Below are 17,609 nucleotides of genomic sequence, written 5' to 3' on the forward strand. Positions count from 1 at the left end.
AATACCTACATATAGATATATAAAAGTTTATCAGAATGTTAACTATAACATTCCTAATATTAGGATCCCTAATATTAGGATCACATATAAGTGATTTAATTTTTTTTGTTCTATGATTTTGGTATTTTTCCAATTTTCTATAACAGACACATAGTAGTTTTATAATTATAAAAATGTTATTTTAACATAAGCCAAAATATTGACAAATTTTTATTCATGTGCAGATCCTATAAAGCTAACGTAACTCTAATAACTAAACCTGGCAAAGTCAGAAAAGAAATCCACAGACCAGTGTGTCCCTAAGTTGGTATTCGCAGAAATCTGTCCAACACATTTTAACAGGTATTCCAGGGGAAAAAAAAAATCATTTGTAAGTAAATATAAACAGTGTGACATTAAATAAATTTAAGCAGTATTATTTGCTACAGATAGCTCAGAGCTTTTAATATGTTGATATGACTTAGCATCTATAAAAACGGGTGTAGAACATGGAATTTCCCAAAGTTATTTGAGCATAATTCACTTACTAATATGTTACTGATCACAAAAATAAAAATCTAAGGACTGCTGTATAAATGAAGCTCATTTTTAAAAAAATAGATCAAAACTCTTAAATGTTAGTAATTTTAACGGCTTAATGAAAACATAATTTACTATACTCAAGTGCATACACTCTGCCAGTGTTAGAAGTTAAAACCTGAACATCTACCGGATCAATAAAAAAAACCAGAAGCAATTCAATAAGATGCTTTGCCCACAAGAGACTTTAGATATTTTGGTATGCTAGAAATATATTTCCTTAACATAATGAATACTATCTCTCTATTTTAAATCAATAGGTAACATCACACTTAATAGTTTCTTAAAAAAAAAATTAATAGTATTCCTCAGACCAGCAATGAACTGTTGGAAAAATGTAAAGGAAAAAAACACAGATGATATTTTAGATGGAAAAAAAAGCAGGATATAAATAGAATCTTTAGAGGATTTATATCAGTATATAAAATCAAAATCTCACATAATCAGAGTAGTTACATATCTGGTTTGACCTCTTCAGCCCTTCTTTTGCACTTACCTTTGAAAGTTCATCATTACTGTTGGTAGTTTGCATCATTTTTTAAGGCTGTTTCTCCGTTAATCTGCATAGGAATCTAGCTTAGTGGAAATGTTTATTTTTCTAACCATAAGCAATAAAAAAGGGGTTGAGAATTTTTTTTTTAGCTGTGTCAACTGGTAGTTGTGCCACTGTGGAAAACTGAGTCTGAATGAAGAACGGGTGTGAAATTTTTTTTTTTTTTTTTTTTTAGCAAGAGCAGAGGTCGAGAGAAGGCCCGAATACCTTTTAGATATAGAGAGATCACTACAAGCATAGACTGACCATCACAGCACCTCCCCGGGGCTTCCAGGTAGAACACAGAGGCCCTACAGTGCGAAAAGGGGAGAGCAGAAATTGCAGCCAGCTCAAGGGGTGTGGGTGGATAGAGAAAATAAGATTCCCTCACACCTAACGGTCTGTTGGAGTCTCTTGTCTTTCAGAACACGTCAGCTTTCAGCATCTCTGGACTTTCCAGTCTAGCATCCAGGCACTGGAAATAAAAGGAAGAGGGCAGAGCAGCTGGCCTCCTCAGTAGGGGTGGGAAAGGAGGCTTCCCCTGCCCCTGGCTCTGTTGAGGTAGACCCCTAGTGTCTTTAGGATCTGGGGGATTCCTCTAGGAATGGCCAGCCTAAATCTGACTTTCTCAGGGGTTACATGCCAGAAATCCAGGCCCTAGATCTAAGGAAATGGAGGTCTAGCTGGCTAGAGGAAATTGGGTGAATCTGGGGTTCCTGTATCCCCAGGCTCTGTTAGTGTCATCACCAGTACTTCTGTAAGCCAAGAAGTGTTCAAGAGTGTCCCCATAAGAGTATCCAGGCCTGAACCAGAGCTGTCAAGACTTTTTTTTTTTTTGGATCTTGCTTTAAAATAGACTCTTTTTCTTTCCTTAGAATGATATTAAGGCATTTTTTTCTTTCTTCAAACTACCCTATTTGAATTTCCCAAATGAGATTGGGGAGGGGGGGAAGGGAGGGAGATGAGGAGAGAGAAAGCAAAAGAGACTACAAATTTATTGTGCGGAAGCTGTACATTTGAGTGACCAGGAGAAAAAAGACATATAAAACTGTTTTAAGTTAGAGTAAAAACGGTGACCACTGAGAATTTGTAAGAGAAACTAGGTGAAATTCTTCCAGGAACATGTTGGTTAGCATAAATGCTTACTTCTGTTAAAAGGCAGTGGCAGGATGACAGATAAAGAGGCTAGATCACAAAATTTCCTTCCATCATTATCTAATAAAATTAATTTTAAAGAAAGTTATAAAATAAATATTTAGCATAGAGCAAAGAAGGAATGGGGCACAACCTCATTCTATGAACTTCTAAAAGTGACATTAATTTAACAATAAATGTCTGGCATTTACTGAGCTCTTGCTATGTACCAGGCTCTCTTCAAATACGTCTCATGTAAGAATGGATATTTCAAGCTAGGCTGTTTGGCTCCAAATCCTTCCTGCCTCTGCAAAAAGCAAAGTTCTCATTCATCTTGGAATGATGTTTAAATTCTATCCCCCACTCATTCTTCCAACAGCCCCTTCATGGCCTAAGAAATTATACTAAGGAAATAAAGTAAGTTGATAAAATGTTAAGAATTCTCACTGATATCACCCAAACATGAGATAGTGGACTGAAGTGGTATGTAGCCCTAAGAAAAATCATGGTCTTCACGAGAAAGACCAATGAAACCAGCAGCACTCGGCTGCAGGCACTCAGGGCCATTTCCTGAGAAGAGGATACACCCAGCCAAGTGGAGAAAACCATGGTATCGCACACTCAGGAAGAGTGCAGATGTTCTTGTTATGAAGAAACATTTATCTGAGCCAATTCTTCACCTTTTTTGTTGAGTTCAACTTAACTGTTAGGAACTAAATGTTTGGTCACCCCAGAATTGATATGTTGAAATCCAAACCCCCAATGTGATGGCATTAGGAGGTGGAGCCTTTGGGAAGTCATTAGGTCACGAAGGCGAAGCCCTCGTGAATGAGAACGGTGCCTTGTAAGAAGATGAAAATACCTGAGCTCTTCTTCTCAGTGACGGTGAGGTGACAGGGAGTGAAGACACAGGGAGAAGGCGTTGTCTATGAACCAGGACGAGAATCCTTGCAGGACACCAAACTGCTGGCAAGTTGATCTTGGACTTCCCAGCCTCCAGAACTGAGAAACAAATATTAGTTTTTTAAGCCATCCAGTCCATGACATTTTTTGTTACGGCAGCCCAAACTAAAAAAGAGTATCTTTTAAACTTAAAAATATTCAGTACAATTACTTTTTCCTTACTTTCCATCTATTCATGCACTATATTGATTTCATAAAAATGTCATTATCCTAAAGACACCACATAACCTTTCCTTAAAAAAATTCTCCAGCTCCATCAGTTTTTTTCCAATCCTCCCGCTATTTTGATGGGATTTCTCCATGACGTCCCTGAACAAGCTCGATTTCGAAACACAAAACATTCCAAACGTAAGCTTTTAAAGCTTTCCCCTTCGCATGTGTTTGTAGTAATTCCGTTTAAGAAATCTGGGGAGACACAGAGGGAGTGAGGTCTGCCCCACAGTCACGCTCCACCTCTGAATAAAGGGCCCCTGTGAGGAGCTTGCACTCAGGAGTTATCAGCTCAGTAGGGGCCAACAGCGAATTCCAAATAAATAAACCTGTCAGCCGCGTTAGTCAGGCTTCTCTAGACAAAAGAACAGGGCCCATGGATAGAAAGATAGAGATTTACTCTAAGGAATTGGCTCACTGGATCATGAAGGCTGGCAAGTCTCAAAAGACGCAGGGTGTGAAAACGAATAACGGAAACCGCGTTTAAAGCGAGGTCCGGAAGCCGGAAGGGGCGCTGCGGCGCCACCACTGTCCAGCCACGCAGCCGCCTCCGACAGGAAGAGGCCTACTTTACTACCGGAAGGAGGATTTTTTCCTTGCCTAGCAACAGATCTAGCCAATGAGAAACTGCCATGACTCAACCAATGAGGAGCCACTACACTTCCATCGCCAGGTTTTACCAAGGGACATTTCGATTATAAGAGCCACATCTAACTTATTTTTCTCTATAAAGTAACGTTCCTCTCCTTTGTTCTCTAGACTAGCCTATGGTTTGCTATAGCTCACGTGTACTGAATTGCCATTTCTATGTTATTCGCTAATAAACACATTTTTTTACCGGTAAAATAACTAGCAGGGGTTTTTTTTGTTTTTTTTGTTTGTTTTTTAAGGTGGACAAGGACGAGCCTGCAAGGTGAAGCCCCAGCAGAGCTGATGGTTTAGGTCCAGTCTGAGGGCCGACAGGCTAAAGACCCAGGGAGAGCTCCTGTTCAGTTCAAGTCTAAGGGGTTTGAGCGGGGCGGTTAATATCCCAGTTGCAAGGCAGGAAGAATTCTCTCTTAGAGGAGAATCACACTTTTTGCCCATAGGCACTAACCACTGTTCCTTCCTTACCTCCTCAAAATCTGCAAGCCTTTTCCTCCCCTCACTTAATCTAATCTCCCTCAGAACTACCTGCCAGGCCTGACTTGAGATCGGTTTGCAGATGTTGGGGTTCACGTCTCAGAGGTTTCGAGAAATGAGCAATCTGGCTTCCCAGACACAGAGGGGTAATTTCTTTGAGGATGAAAGGGAAAGCCAGTGTTGAAAAGGGTGTCTGGGGGACCTGTGAAGGCAGATGAGGGTTTAGGGATTGCAGAATAATTGTTCCTGAAAGACCCGGGTTCCTTGGCGTTAAGCTTTCTCTCTGCCAAGACAGCTGCATTTCTCTACTGCCATATCCCTCCTCCTCTCAAAAACTGATAGTGAACATAACACGTGCCTGCCAGCACTCCCCCATACACACCCCAGAGCACACCAATTTTAGTTGGTGTTATTCTTGCTGTGTATGTGGTCACAGTTTCAGAGCTAAAACATCTCATTCAGTGTCCTCCTTTATCAAAAAAAAATAAAAAAGGAACACTGAAATGCAGGCAGTAGAAAGAGTTAGCGCAGACAGGAACATGACCTTGACATTCAGATGCCCACTTAAGGCTCCAGAGCTTTCAGTACAAAATCCGTGAGGCCAAGATCACGGTCCTCTAGGCTTTGCTCCGTGTGCGTGTGTGCGTGTGTGCGTGTGTGCGTGTGTGTGTGTGTGTGTGTTGTGTGTTTGGGGCTGGGAGGAGACAGGGCCAGTGCAGATTACAGCCCTCCACCCTGCAAACACACACAGACTACAAGGACTTCTGCCAGCAAATTCACTGCCAATGGGGGCCAGGCTGTTCTGCTCAGCAACAATCCTCCCCCTGCTGCCTCCTCTCAACCCAGGCCCCTCACCCCTCCCCCTCTGACGTCAGAGACATGCTCTCTGTAGACTGGCTCTGGAACTGGGTAAGCAAGTCTGGCCTGGGTGAGGGCTCAGAGAAGGAAAGAAGAAACCAGACTGGAAACAGTACTGACAGCCTCCAAGAGTTTAGAATGTCCTTTGTCACATGTTGTCACATGTATTTCAACAACTTTGCAAAGCACCTGACTTTTAAGTGGCAGTAAGAGGACAGCATAAGTGTTCTGTTGGTAAGGTGTTCCACCCGCTACACTTTCTACCTGTAAAGAAGTAAATTATCTAGGGAACAAAGACAAACAATGCAGAAGACAGAAGATGAACATAAATACCTAAAGGAAATGGGGATAAAAGGAGAAGTGAGATTTAGAATTGAGGGAGGCCTATTGGATCCAGGACAGAAAGGGAACTAGCAGGTCAAACTTGCTCAGAAATAAGTGAAAGAGGAGAAGCAGGGAATGAGATGTGACAACAGAAGCAAAAGTCCAAATGATGAGATTGCCAGCTTAGAACGAGAGGTCTCAAGCCAAAGAATTTGGGCAGCTTCTAGAAGCTGAGTAAGGCAAAGAGATGGATTCTCCCCTAGAGCCTCCAGAAGTAACACACCCCTGCCTACACCTTGATGTAAGCCAGTGAGACGCTTGCTGGCTGGACTTCTGACCTACGGAACAGTATAAATGGTGTTGTTTCAAGCTACTAAGTTTCAAGCCACATATTATGGCTGCCCCAGGAAACCACAGGTACTCACTCCCCAGCTGGTATGTAGGGAATGTCACAGTGACTTTGGAGTCCAGGCTTTTAACAGCCGTACCTTGTCTTTCACACTTGCCTAATATCTGTCACCTATTATTGGTTAGTAAAAATTTTAACCCATTCTGTTTAATTCATAAAATTCATACATGTGAGATTTTTTAAAACAATTTAGTGGTTATGAAGAAGTACCAACTTCTTCACACTTAGTCCTGCCCTTACATAAGCGATGCAAAATTTTCTTAAAAGAATGTAGTCATAGTCTCCATTTTAATACGAATTGATTATTTTAATTAAAAAAATATATCTATAACCCATAGATTTTTAACTCATCCTTGGATATAATTGTGATTAATTTATATAAAAATATATTATTATCAACCTCTCATTTGTTCATAAATAGTCTCGGGGATTTATTTTTCAACAAATTGTCCTGCTGGCACTCCCAGGTAGGGCCCCAAGTAGGGCCCCAGTGTCTCCATCCTGGATTTGGGGCCTCATCTTCGTGCAGAAATTGACACGAAGTGGAGCCTCTGCGGGCTTGAGGTGGCCAGCCAGGCTCCGCCCCCTGCCGCGGCCACCAATCAGCTGCCGAGATGGCCCCTCCTCGCCCCCTGCCTGCCTGCGACTTCTCAAGTCCCAGGCCTTGTCTGCAGCTCCGTCTCTTCTCTCCTGAGAAGCTCCTTTCTCTTGGGAACTGCCGCTTCTCCCTCCTTGCCAGTCCTCTCTGTCCCCGAACTCATACTGCAGGGAACAGTGGGGCAAACGGTGAGTGTGGCTCAACGATAGATTCTGGTCCAGGAAAAGCCTGGCGGTGACACTAGCCATAGCCCCTAGCGCTGGTGGCTCGGGAGGGGAGTAGGGGAGACGTGGTAAATGCCCGGAGAGGCTGTCTGGGCGTTTATATGGGATCAAGAGGGATGGGGACTGGTGTGGGGCCTCTGCGTGCTCCCGAGGGGACAGGAGGGGACAGTGACAGACGTGTTCCACGCAGGATTCCTTGCTGTTTACCTCTCAGATCCTTCTCTGGTGCCCCCCCTGCAGCTCGGTCTCTATTCCCTTCTTGCCATCTAGTTATTCACCTTTGTTTATCGGGAAGCCATGACCCCCTATTTTCTTATGATTACTTTGTGCTCCGCGAGAGTATTGAGACTAGAGCTGAAAAGAACTGTGGAGGCGATGGCATCTCACCACCTGGAGCTTGCTCTTGAATTTTTTCAGTGTAGCCTGCCTCTGCATAACCCTCCCTCCCCCAAGGTTAAAGTCCTCACCTACCGAAGGGCTCTACGAGGGGCCTCCAGAGCGTCAGTGGTGGGGGAGGAAGGTGTGAGGTGCGGGAGGGCTGGTGGTGAGAGGGGGTGCCGGGAACCAGGTGGAATGTTAGTCTGGAATGCATCTGGCCTTCTGGTAAGTGCTGGGTTAAACAGTTACTAGATGAATAGCCCTGGAACTGGCCGCTGAGTTGACTCAAAGGGCAATGGAGGGAGAAGGCCTTAAAGCATAGGAGAAACTGTGGGAAAAAGTGCAGGCCTAACTAGACGTCGAGCACAGAATGTATCTGTCTAGTGATCACCCATGCATCATCCATCCTTTCATACTCCAAATTATTTATTAGTAAATTGATTTAATTTCAACATAATAGTTCTCCCTTATCCACAATTCCACCATTTCAGTTACCCACAGTCAACCACAGTCTGAAAATATTAAATAGAAAATTTTAGAAATGAACAATTCATAAGTTTTAAATCGCACGCTGTTCTGAGTAACGTATTGAAATTCCTACACTGTCCCTGGTATCTCAGCCAAGATGCCTCAACCGACAGATCCACTGTCGAGGGATGGCAGTGCTTGTGTTCAAGTAACTCTTATTTTACACATCAGTTCTTTGCCACGTGGGCTTCTGTATAGGAGCTTGCTTTCCCCCAGAGTGAAGGCCCTCAGAGAGAAAGAGACAGATGAACGAAAGCCAGATTCTTTTTGTAACCTAATCTCAAAAGTGACATCCTATCACTTGCCCATATATTCATTAGAAGCGAATCACTGGTTCTAGCCCACGCTCAAGGGGAAGGGATTAGAAAAGAGCATGAAAACCCAGAGGCAGAGATTATTGGGGGCCATGTTAAAAGCTGCTTGCAACAGGGGATATTAACGGATAACGTTGTCTTCTAACATTCTTGTACATGACTTTTGCTTCACGCAGGCAGTTTTCCTGGAGTATACACCTAGATGTAGAATTACTGAGTTATAAGACTTATGTATGTTCAACTTTATTAGGTTATTTCCAAGTTGTTTTCAAAGTGTTGAGCCAGTCTGCACTCCAACAACAGATGATAGTTCCTGCTGCTCTACATACTTGTCATAACTTGGTATTATGAAATTTCATTTTTAGCTAGTATGGTAGGCATGAAATAACATTCCCTCGTGATTTTAATTAACATTTCTTTGATAAGAAATGAAGTTGACCATCTTTCATATGTTGATGAGCTATATTGCTTTCTCTCTGTGATAATTCTGGTTCCTGTCTTTTACTCATTTTCATACTGGGTTGTCTTTTTCTTATCAACTCATTGGAATGCTTTCTTTTTATAATCTGAATGCTAATTAATCTTTTGTTAGCAATATATACTGCAAATATCTGCTTTCTATTTGGTACTTAGCTTTTCTTTCTCTTTATGTCTGAAGTTTTGACTTTTAATTTCAAGTGACCAGTATTTTCTTTTATAGTTTGTCTTGAGAAAATTATTTTCCCAAGGTAATAAATTAATTTTACTGTATTTTAAAAACTTTTATTGTTTTGCATTTGGCCATTAGTCTTAATTCACCTGGAAATTGATTGTTACATTTTTTTATTCCACATGGGTAATAATTATCCAGGCACCAGTGATCTGCATGAATCAAGTTTTTCACACATGCATGAATTTGTTTTAAGCTCTCTACTCTCTTTCATTATCTCTTTGTCTAATTCTGTGCCAATACAAAATTGTTTTTAATTACTGCAGTTTTATAATAAGTCTTGAAACTTGGTCAGAAAGATCCTCCCACCTCTTTATTCTTCTTCTAGAGTGTTTTAGCAATTCTTGGACCTTCAACCTTCCATATAAATATTTAAATAACAAAATAAGAAACAAGCAAGCAAATAAACAAATCTAGTAGAATTTTGAATGATATTGAATTAATTCTATATGTCCAGTTTGGGGAGAAATGGCCTCTTTAAAATGCCGAATTTTTCCACCTATGAGCTTGGTACATAATGCCATTTATTTAATTCAACTTTAATCTTTATAAGGTTTTATAATATTTTTCCTCATTTTCCTTTTGTTCCTTTTGGTTAAACTTATTTATAAGTACATTTTATTTTTACTATTGTAGATGTTTTCTTTTATAAAAATTATATTTTGTAACATTGTTCCTAGCATATAGAAATACAATTTCCTTTTATATATTGATTATATATCAAACTTGATAAACTCAATTAATAATTCTAAATTTACCTATAGAGTCTTTCAGATTTACTACACAAGTAGTCATATCATCTAAAAATGACAGTTTTATTTCTTCCTTTGCAGTCCTTATAACTTTAATTTTTTTATTGTTTTACTGCTTTGGTTAGTACTGCCAGTAGAATATTGAATTAAAGTAGAGAAAGGCATCTTGTTTTATCCTTTAAATAAAGAGAAAGATTTCACTATATCAACTTCAAATATTGCACTCATGATGGTTGTTTTGTAAATGCTCTGTCCCATGATAAGAAAGTTCAGTTCTCGTTTTGGTAAGCACTTTTATTATGAGGAGATGTTTTATTGAATGCTTCTTCTATAGCTATTGATTTTTACATATAATTTTTCCCTTAAATATGTTAATACGATGAAGTTTAGTATTTAATATTTAATATTAAATCAACTTGACATCCAGGAATAAACCCGCTACGGTAAATATGCAATAACTTTTATGTATAGATATAAAGGTAAGCATTAGATATTTGCATCTATATATATGAATTGAGATTGGCCTATAATTATCCTTTTTGGTACTAACCTTATCTGTTGCTGTTATTATCTCATAAAATAAGATGGGTAGTATTCTCACTATTAATATTCTCTGGAAGAATTTGTGCCAGATTGGAATTATGTGGTCCTTGAATATTTCCTCAAATCACCAGGAAAACTCTCAGGGTTTGGAGTTTACTTTGTCAGAAGATAATAAACTTATTGCTTCCATTACTTTAAGGATTATAGGACTATTTAAGCTTTCTTATGAGTCAGTTTTCATAAATTATAATTTCCAAAATATTTAACCATTTCATATATATGTTCAAAATAGAATAAATTTGTTCTTAATATCCTCTTGTTATCAGTTTAAATATTTCCATTATCTATTATTATGACCTCCTTGTTACAAATATGTATATATATTACTTCTTTTTGTTTTGTCAGAACTTATACTACTTTATTAGCTCTTTCACATGCACAAAAAACCTTCTGTCTTTTTTACATTAATCGTTATTTTATTTCTTCCTCTTATCTTCGAATTTTTCTGTTATCTATTTTCTAAGCTCTTAAGGTATCTGCTTAGCTTATTAATTTTGAGCTTTTCTTATGTAAGCTCTTAAGGCTATAAATTTGTGTCACTTCTTTTCATGAGTTTCAATACAATTATTTTGTTACTAGGTAGCTTTAAGTATTTTTCATTTCCACTTTGGTTTCTGATTTGAGCCATGAACTTTTTAGAAGTGTACATTTTAATTTCCAGTCACTCAAATGAAGATTCTTTTATTATCTTGTAGTAAACGTTGCCTAACTAATTTATAATATAGTCAGAAAATATATGATACCAATCCCTTTAGAGTTATATAAATTAGCATTATAACCTAGCATGTGGTCAGTTTTACTTGTATACTTAAAAATAATGTGTACTCTCTAATTATATAAAGCCCCATGTACACTTTTAAAACAAGTGTGCTAATTATGCAATCCAGATCTGCGGTATCTTCACCAATTTTTTATCCGCTTGAATTATCAATTACAAAAATAGATGTATTAAAATAGCTCACTATATGGTAGATTTGGAGATTTCTCATTATAGATTTGTATATTTTTACTTTATATATTTCGAAGCTATATTATTAGTGAATTAGAGTACATTGAAATTTTTATTATAATGTAGGGATACAATATTTTGGCTACCTATTAATAACTTTTGTTTTAAATTCTTAATGTGTTCAAATGAAGGTGTCCTTGATTCGTAAATTCAGATATCAAATTAAGGTTTCCTTGATTGGTGTTTACATCATTTATCTTTCATCCTTTCACTTTAAATCTTTCTAAATCTGTTTTAAGTATATGTCTCAAAAACTTTTCTGTATTTTTTAAATCCTAGGTTTTTAAAATTGTTTGATAATTTATAACTTATTGAATAATTTAGAATATTTGATTAGTAATACCATTAGGTTTATTTCTACCATGTTATTATTGGGTTTATTTTTCTGTTTTATCTTTTTCATTCATTTCCTTCTTTCATTCGTCTCCTTTCTTTCTTTCTCCTTCTTTGTTTCCCAATTTTTCCTCTTCTTGTTTGGAAGTTACATGCTCTAATGTTTTAGGTTGAATGCTTTAGGAATACTCTAATTAAATAACACATTTAACTCATAACATTTATTGAGGTATAATTGACAAAAAATATGTGTGTATATAGTGTACAATGTGATCTTCAGATGTATGTATACATTGTGAAATGATAACCACAATCAAGCTAATTAACAGTGATCATCTCACATAGTTTACCCTTTATTCATGAGAACAATTGAGATCTACTCTGTTAGCAATTTCAAGTACATAATAATACAGTATTATTAACTAGTCACTGTGCTATATATTAGATCTTCAGAGCTTATTCATCCTACATATCTGAAACTTTGCAACTTTTGACCAATATTTCCCCATTTTCCCCACCCCAATGCTCCTGGTAACCACCATGCTATTCTCATAAACCACCATAAATGCTATGCTTTTATGAGTTTGACTTTTAGATTTCACGTATAAGTGAGGTAGTACAGTATTTGTCTTTCTCTGAATTACTTCAAAACTTAGCATAAATGCCCTCAAGTTTCATCCATGTTGTTGGAAGTGGCAGGATTTCCTTCTTTTTTTATGATTAAATAAATTCTATTGTATGTACATATCACAACTACTTTATCCTTTATCCGATAGATGCTTAGGTTGTTTCCATGTTGAGGCTACTGAATAATGCTGCAATGAACATGGGAGTGCAGATATCTCTTCTAGATGCCAATGTCATTTCCCTTGAACATATACCCAGAAGTAGCATTGCTGGATAATATGGTAGTTCTATTTTTAACTTTTTGAGAAACATCTATATGTACTGTTTTCTGTATTGACTCTACCAATTTATGTTTCCACAACAGTACACGGGGTTCCCATTTCTTCACATCCTCACCAACACTTTTTATCTTTTGTCTTTTTTATATTAGCCCTTCTAAGAGGTGTGAGGTGACATCTCTTGGTTAGGTTTGCATTTCCTTGATGGTTAGTGGATTTGCGTGCCTTTTCATAACCTGTTGGCCATTTGTATATCTTCTTTTGGGAAATGTCTATTCAGGTCCTTTGCTCATTTTTTAATTGGATTATGTGTTTTCTTTCTGTTGAGTTGTTTAGGTTCTTTATATATTTTGGATGTTAACCCCTTATTGGATATATGGCTTGCAAATATTTTCTCCTATTCCACAGGTCATCCCTTCACTCTGCTCTTTACTTTGCTGTGCAGATGCTTTTTAGTTTGATATAGTCCCACTTGTTTATTTTTGCTTTTGTTGCCTTTATTCTAGGGGTCATATCCAAAAATTTTATTGCCCAGACCAATGTCAACAAACTTTTTGCCTGTTTTCTTCTAGTAGCTTTACAGTTTCAGGTCTTACATTTATGTCTTCAATGCATTTTGAGTTGATTTTGTATATGGTGTGGGATAAGAGTACAATTTCATTTTTCTGCATGTGTATATCTAGTTACTACAGCACCATTTTTGAAGAGAATGTCTTTTCCCTATTTTGTGCTCTTTGCACCTTTTTTGAAGATCAGCTGAAGTGTGCGGGTTTAGTTCTGGGCTCTCTATTCTGTTTCATTTGTCTATGTGTCTGTTTTTATGCAAGTACCATACTATTTTGATTATTAAAGCTTTGTCGTATAGATTGAAATCAGACAATGTGATGCCTAAAATTTTATTCTTCTAATTAAAAAAAATTTTTTTTTTTGGCTATTTGAGTTCTTTTGTGGTTCCATATGAATTTTAGAATTGGTTTTTCTATTTCTGTGTAAAATATCATTGGAGTTTTGATAGGGATTGCCTCGAATCTGCAGATAGCTTTGGGTAATATAGACATTTTAACATTATTAATTCATCCAATCCATGAATACAGAATATTTTTTTACTGACTTGTGTCTTCAATTTATTTCATCAATTTTTTTAGTTTTCAATATACCGATCTTTTACCTCCTTAGATAAATCAGTTCCTAAATATTTTATTGTTTTTGATTCTCTTATAAATAGGACTGTTTTCTTAATTTCCCTTTCACATACTTTGTCATTAGTGTATGAAAACACAACTGAGTTTATATTCTGCAACCATACTGAATTTGTTTATTCTTATAGTTTTTTGGTGGAGTCTTCAGGGTTTTCTATATATAAGATTATGTTGTCTGCAAACAGAGACAATTTAACATCTTCCTTTCCATTTTAGATGCCTTTTATTTCTTTTTCTTGCCTAACTGCTCTGGGTAGAATGTGCGGTACGATCCTGAAAAGAAGTTGTGAGAGTGGGCATTCTTGTCTTGTCCCTGATCTCTGAGGAAAAGCTTTCAGCTTTTCACCTTTGAGTACGAAGTTAACTATGAGTTTGTAATATATGGCCTTTATTATCTTGAGGTACATTTCTTTTAGATCCAATTTGCTGAGAGTTTTTGCCCTAAAAGGATGTTGTATTTTGTCAAATGCTTTTCTGCATCTACTGAGATGATCATATCATTTTATCTTTCATTTTTTTAATATGGTGTAGCACATTTATTGATGTTGAACCATCCTTGCATCTCTGGAGTAAATCCCACTTGATCATGGTCTATGATCCTTTCAATGTACTACTAAATTCAGTTTGGTAATGTTTGTTGAGAATTTTTACATCTATGTTCATCAAGATGTTGGCCTGTAATTTTTTTTTCTCGTAGTATCTTTGGCTTTGGTATCAGGGTAAGGGTAAAGTTCAAACAATGCAGTAACAGTAAAACAGTTTATTTTCATTAATCTCTATCTTGCAGCTGTGTTATTATATTGTATATTTCATTTTTGTATGCTTTTATATCTCACAAGACATTGTATCTGCTTAAAACAGTCAATATTAACTTGTATTTACTATATGAAAGAAAAGTATTCTTTTCACCTTTCAGTATTTACTATATGAAAGAAAAGTATTCTTTTCACCTTTCAAATGTCTTAACTATCTGTGAGTCTGTTTCTATTATCTCCTTTTCCTGAGTTCTTGGAAATTTATCCTGATTTTTAACCTCCCTCTAAATTTTTTGATTGGATGTGGAACACCATCAATGAAAATTTCTGCTTGATATTATTATCTTTCAAAGTGGATTTTTTCAGGGGTGTGGGACAGATAAAGTACCAGCAGATTAATTTCATATTATCAAAGGTTAGTTTCAAGGTTTCTTAGAACTGGTCCATTTCAGGTTTTTCCATTCTCTAGGAGCATAATTCTTACTCTTAAGATGTCCTTCTTCGTCACATGTTATAGATTTTTCATATGTCAACTGAAAGCAGAGTGTTTTGCTAAGAGTCATTTACTTTGGTGAGACTTGACCTCCACTGCTTTGTTTATTCCCAGAACAGTACAGCTACTGAAATGACTGCTCAGTTATTTAGCATTTTTGCCACTATTTTCTTCAACTCTTTTATGGGGTCTCTCCCTGAGCATGCACGGCTGAGGACTCGGGTAATGTGTACGTAGATTTTTAGATTCGCTTCTCTGAGACGTCCTCTTTCAAATTTTGCCCTTTCAGCCCCAGTCGATTTGGTAATCTCCAGCCAGTAAGACTGACACGTTCAGCTTGGCCTCAGTCACCCTGCCGTGTAAACTGGAAAATGCCCTGGAGGAAGAAAAAGCCATCTTGAACGTGGAACTCCTTTGCCCTGTTTTCCTTCCCTCGGGATTGTAGCTTCTCAAGCCCCGCTCATGTTGTTTACTCCTAGAGGCTTCCGTTGATATTTCATCCAACTTTCATTGCAGTTTTCAGTGGGAGGGTTGTTCCAAACAAGGTCCTTTCTCAATGCCAGAACTGGAAGTCTCTCGCCAGTTTGTCTTACATCTCAGATTCTTTAGCTGAGATGATTTTATTTCTCCTCGAAATACAACCTGGAGAATTGCCTTTAAAGCAGATCTTCTGATGGTAAATTCTCAGTGTTTTTGGTCTGAAAATAACATTTTCAAGACTCCTGTAATAGAAGATAATGCCTGTGTGGCACTGCGTGTAAGAATGCAGGGAGTATAGCACTTGGGTGGTTTCCAGTTTTAGGCTATGGCTGGCTGGTGCTGCTTGGAACATCCAGGTGCATGTTTTTGGTGACACGTGTATGCATTCCTATTGGGTGTGTACCTAAGAGTGGTGTTACTGAACAGTCGTATTTTTTATGTCAAAATGATTTTTGTAACACTTCAAAAATACAAAATGTCTAAAGAAAAAAATTACCAGTCAGCCCTCCCCACTTCCTGAGTTCACCAAATATGTCCTTATTTTTCCTGTTAGATAAACATAAATGAAAAAGTAGGATCATAAATTTATCACCGAAAATATATATTGAAAGCGTTCCTCGAGGTTAGACTTGTGCTCATCCTTTTGAAGAAATGCATAATATTTTGTAGTATGGATTTTTAATAAGTTTTTCGTTCATTTCTATATTGCTGAGTATTTACAGAACTTAATATCTCAAAAGTTATTTCAGTGCTTTAAACATTTCGTGGCAATCTCTATTACTCAGGGCAAAAAAAAAAAAACTAGAAAGAAAAACAAAAACTCTAGGGGAATGAGAAATAGAGAAAGATATAGGATTTAAAATCGAAGTAGTAATGTGGAGTCTGAAATAGATAAAGAGAGGATAGAACCAGCTGCTATGGAAAGAAAACAGGCTTAAGGAAGAAAAAAAAAAAGAAAAAAACATGAAAGAGAAAATTTGCAGTACAGGCAATTTGTAATTTGATCAGTTTTCTACATGGAGCTGCTGTTTGTTTCGTTTGAGGGGGATCCTAGGATTGCTTTCCTCAGCTCACATTCATCTATTTCGTTCATCTATCTACCAAGTGGACATTACAGAGCATACGTTTATGGCCACATGAAGTGGAAAAACTAAAGAAGAATAAAGAACCATTCTTGGCTTATGCTTACTCTGGTTTGAGAAAACCTGAAGTAATACTGGACGTGGTGCACTATCCCCTTTACCAATGAATCCACGTTCCAGTGTAAGGTCCAGCCTGGACACTGTTTTGTGGTCGGGTAGAAAGCTTTTTAATGGTCTCTTCCCAGGGACAGTTTGGTCTGGGGACACCTCCTCCTTAGGTACCCTAAGAACCAGGGGCAGGGTGGTGAGGGGTGAGGAGCCAGGAGAATGTAAAGGAGCCACAGAAATCTTTCAAGGCTTTGGGGCCAGCCCTGAAAAGGGACAAGTGGTTTTTCTCCAAGTTCTAAAGAAAAACTCACAAAGCCAGATGAGCAGACACCAATTCAAGGCAGGACCTGGTCAGGCATGAAGCCAGGCGCTGGCTCAAAAAGCAAGTGCTGGATCTCTCTCTTACTTGATTAAAATGACTCATAACTCGGAACAAATTCAAGAAACCCACACACAGGGAGAAAGCTGTATGAGCAAGGGTATTTTATCTATTTTTAGTTGATTAACTTTATTTCATCACAAAATAATGCATATTACTATTAAAATTTTAATGAGGTATATGTAGAAAAAATACTTAAAAGTAAGCTCCTCTTTCCTGTCTGAAGTAACTGATTCGAATAGTTCGCTGTATGTTTTTTCATATAATTTCTGTGTTTATATAAGTATGTAAAATATTTTTTAAGTTTTTCCTACAAATATGCCAGCTCTCCCTTTTACTGCCACGTTAAATGTTTATCTAAAAGATGAATGAATATAAATATAGCCTCACTTCTAGCAAATATGTAGAGATTTAAGGCATCCTTGTACACAGTTGTGTATCATTTTATATAAAGATCTATCATAATGTATCAACCCCACCCTCGTTGGTAAACAGTCTCACGGATTTATCTTTCAACAAATGGCCTTGCCGCACTCCCGGCTCGGATACTGACACAAAGCCGGGCCTCTGCGGTCCGGGGAAGGGGGCGGGTCCGCCGCCACCGCGGCGACCGCCAATCAGCCGCCGGA

The 17,609-nt window shown here is 37.7% G+C and overlaps 2 protein-coding genes across 16 annotated transcripts in view; one reads left to right on the forward strand and one right to left on the reverse strand.

Moving 5' to 3' along the window:
• LOC102894895 (olfactory receptor 2A14) overlaps positions 1 to 17,609 on the reverse strand; it is a 311,951-nt gene that overhangs the window by 147,309 nt on the left and 147,033 nt on the right. For 12 of the 14 annotated variants that reach the window (XM_025045874.1, XM_025045876.1, XM_025045873.1 and 9 more), the window contains one exon: positions 3,108 to 3,247. The gene's annotated coding sequence lies outside the window, so the exon portion shown is untranslated. Of the gene's footprint in view, positions 1 to 3,107; positions 3,248 to 7,420; positions 9,461 to 17,609 lie in introns of those variants that run through there. The other 2 variants (XM_025045869.1, XM_025045871.1) reach the window with 2 other exon arrangements.
• The window catches only part of LOC102893405 (TRPM8 channel-associated factor 1), a 45,964-nt gene continuing 35,108 nt past the window's right edge, over positions 6,754 to 17,609 (forward strand). For both annotated transcript variants that reach the window (XM_006910450.3, XM_006910448.3), the window contains exon 1: positions 6,754 to 6,917. The gene's annotated coding sequence lies outside the window, so the exon portion shown is untranslated. The remainder of the gene's footprint in view (positions 6,918 to 17,609) is intronic.

Source organism: Pteropus alecto, unplaced genomic scaffold (genome assembly GCF_000325575.1).
Source record: "Pteropus alecto unplaced genomic scaffold, ASM32557v1 scaffold22, whole genome shotgun sequence".
In the NCBI taxonomy this organism is placed as follows: domain Eukaryota; kingdom Metazoa; phylum Chordata; class Mammalia; order Chiroptera; family Pteropodidae; genus Pteropus; species Pteropus alecto.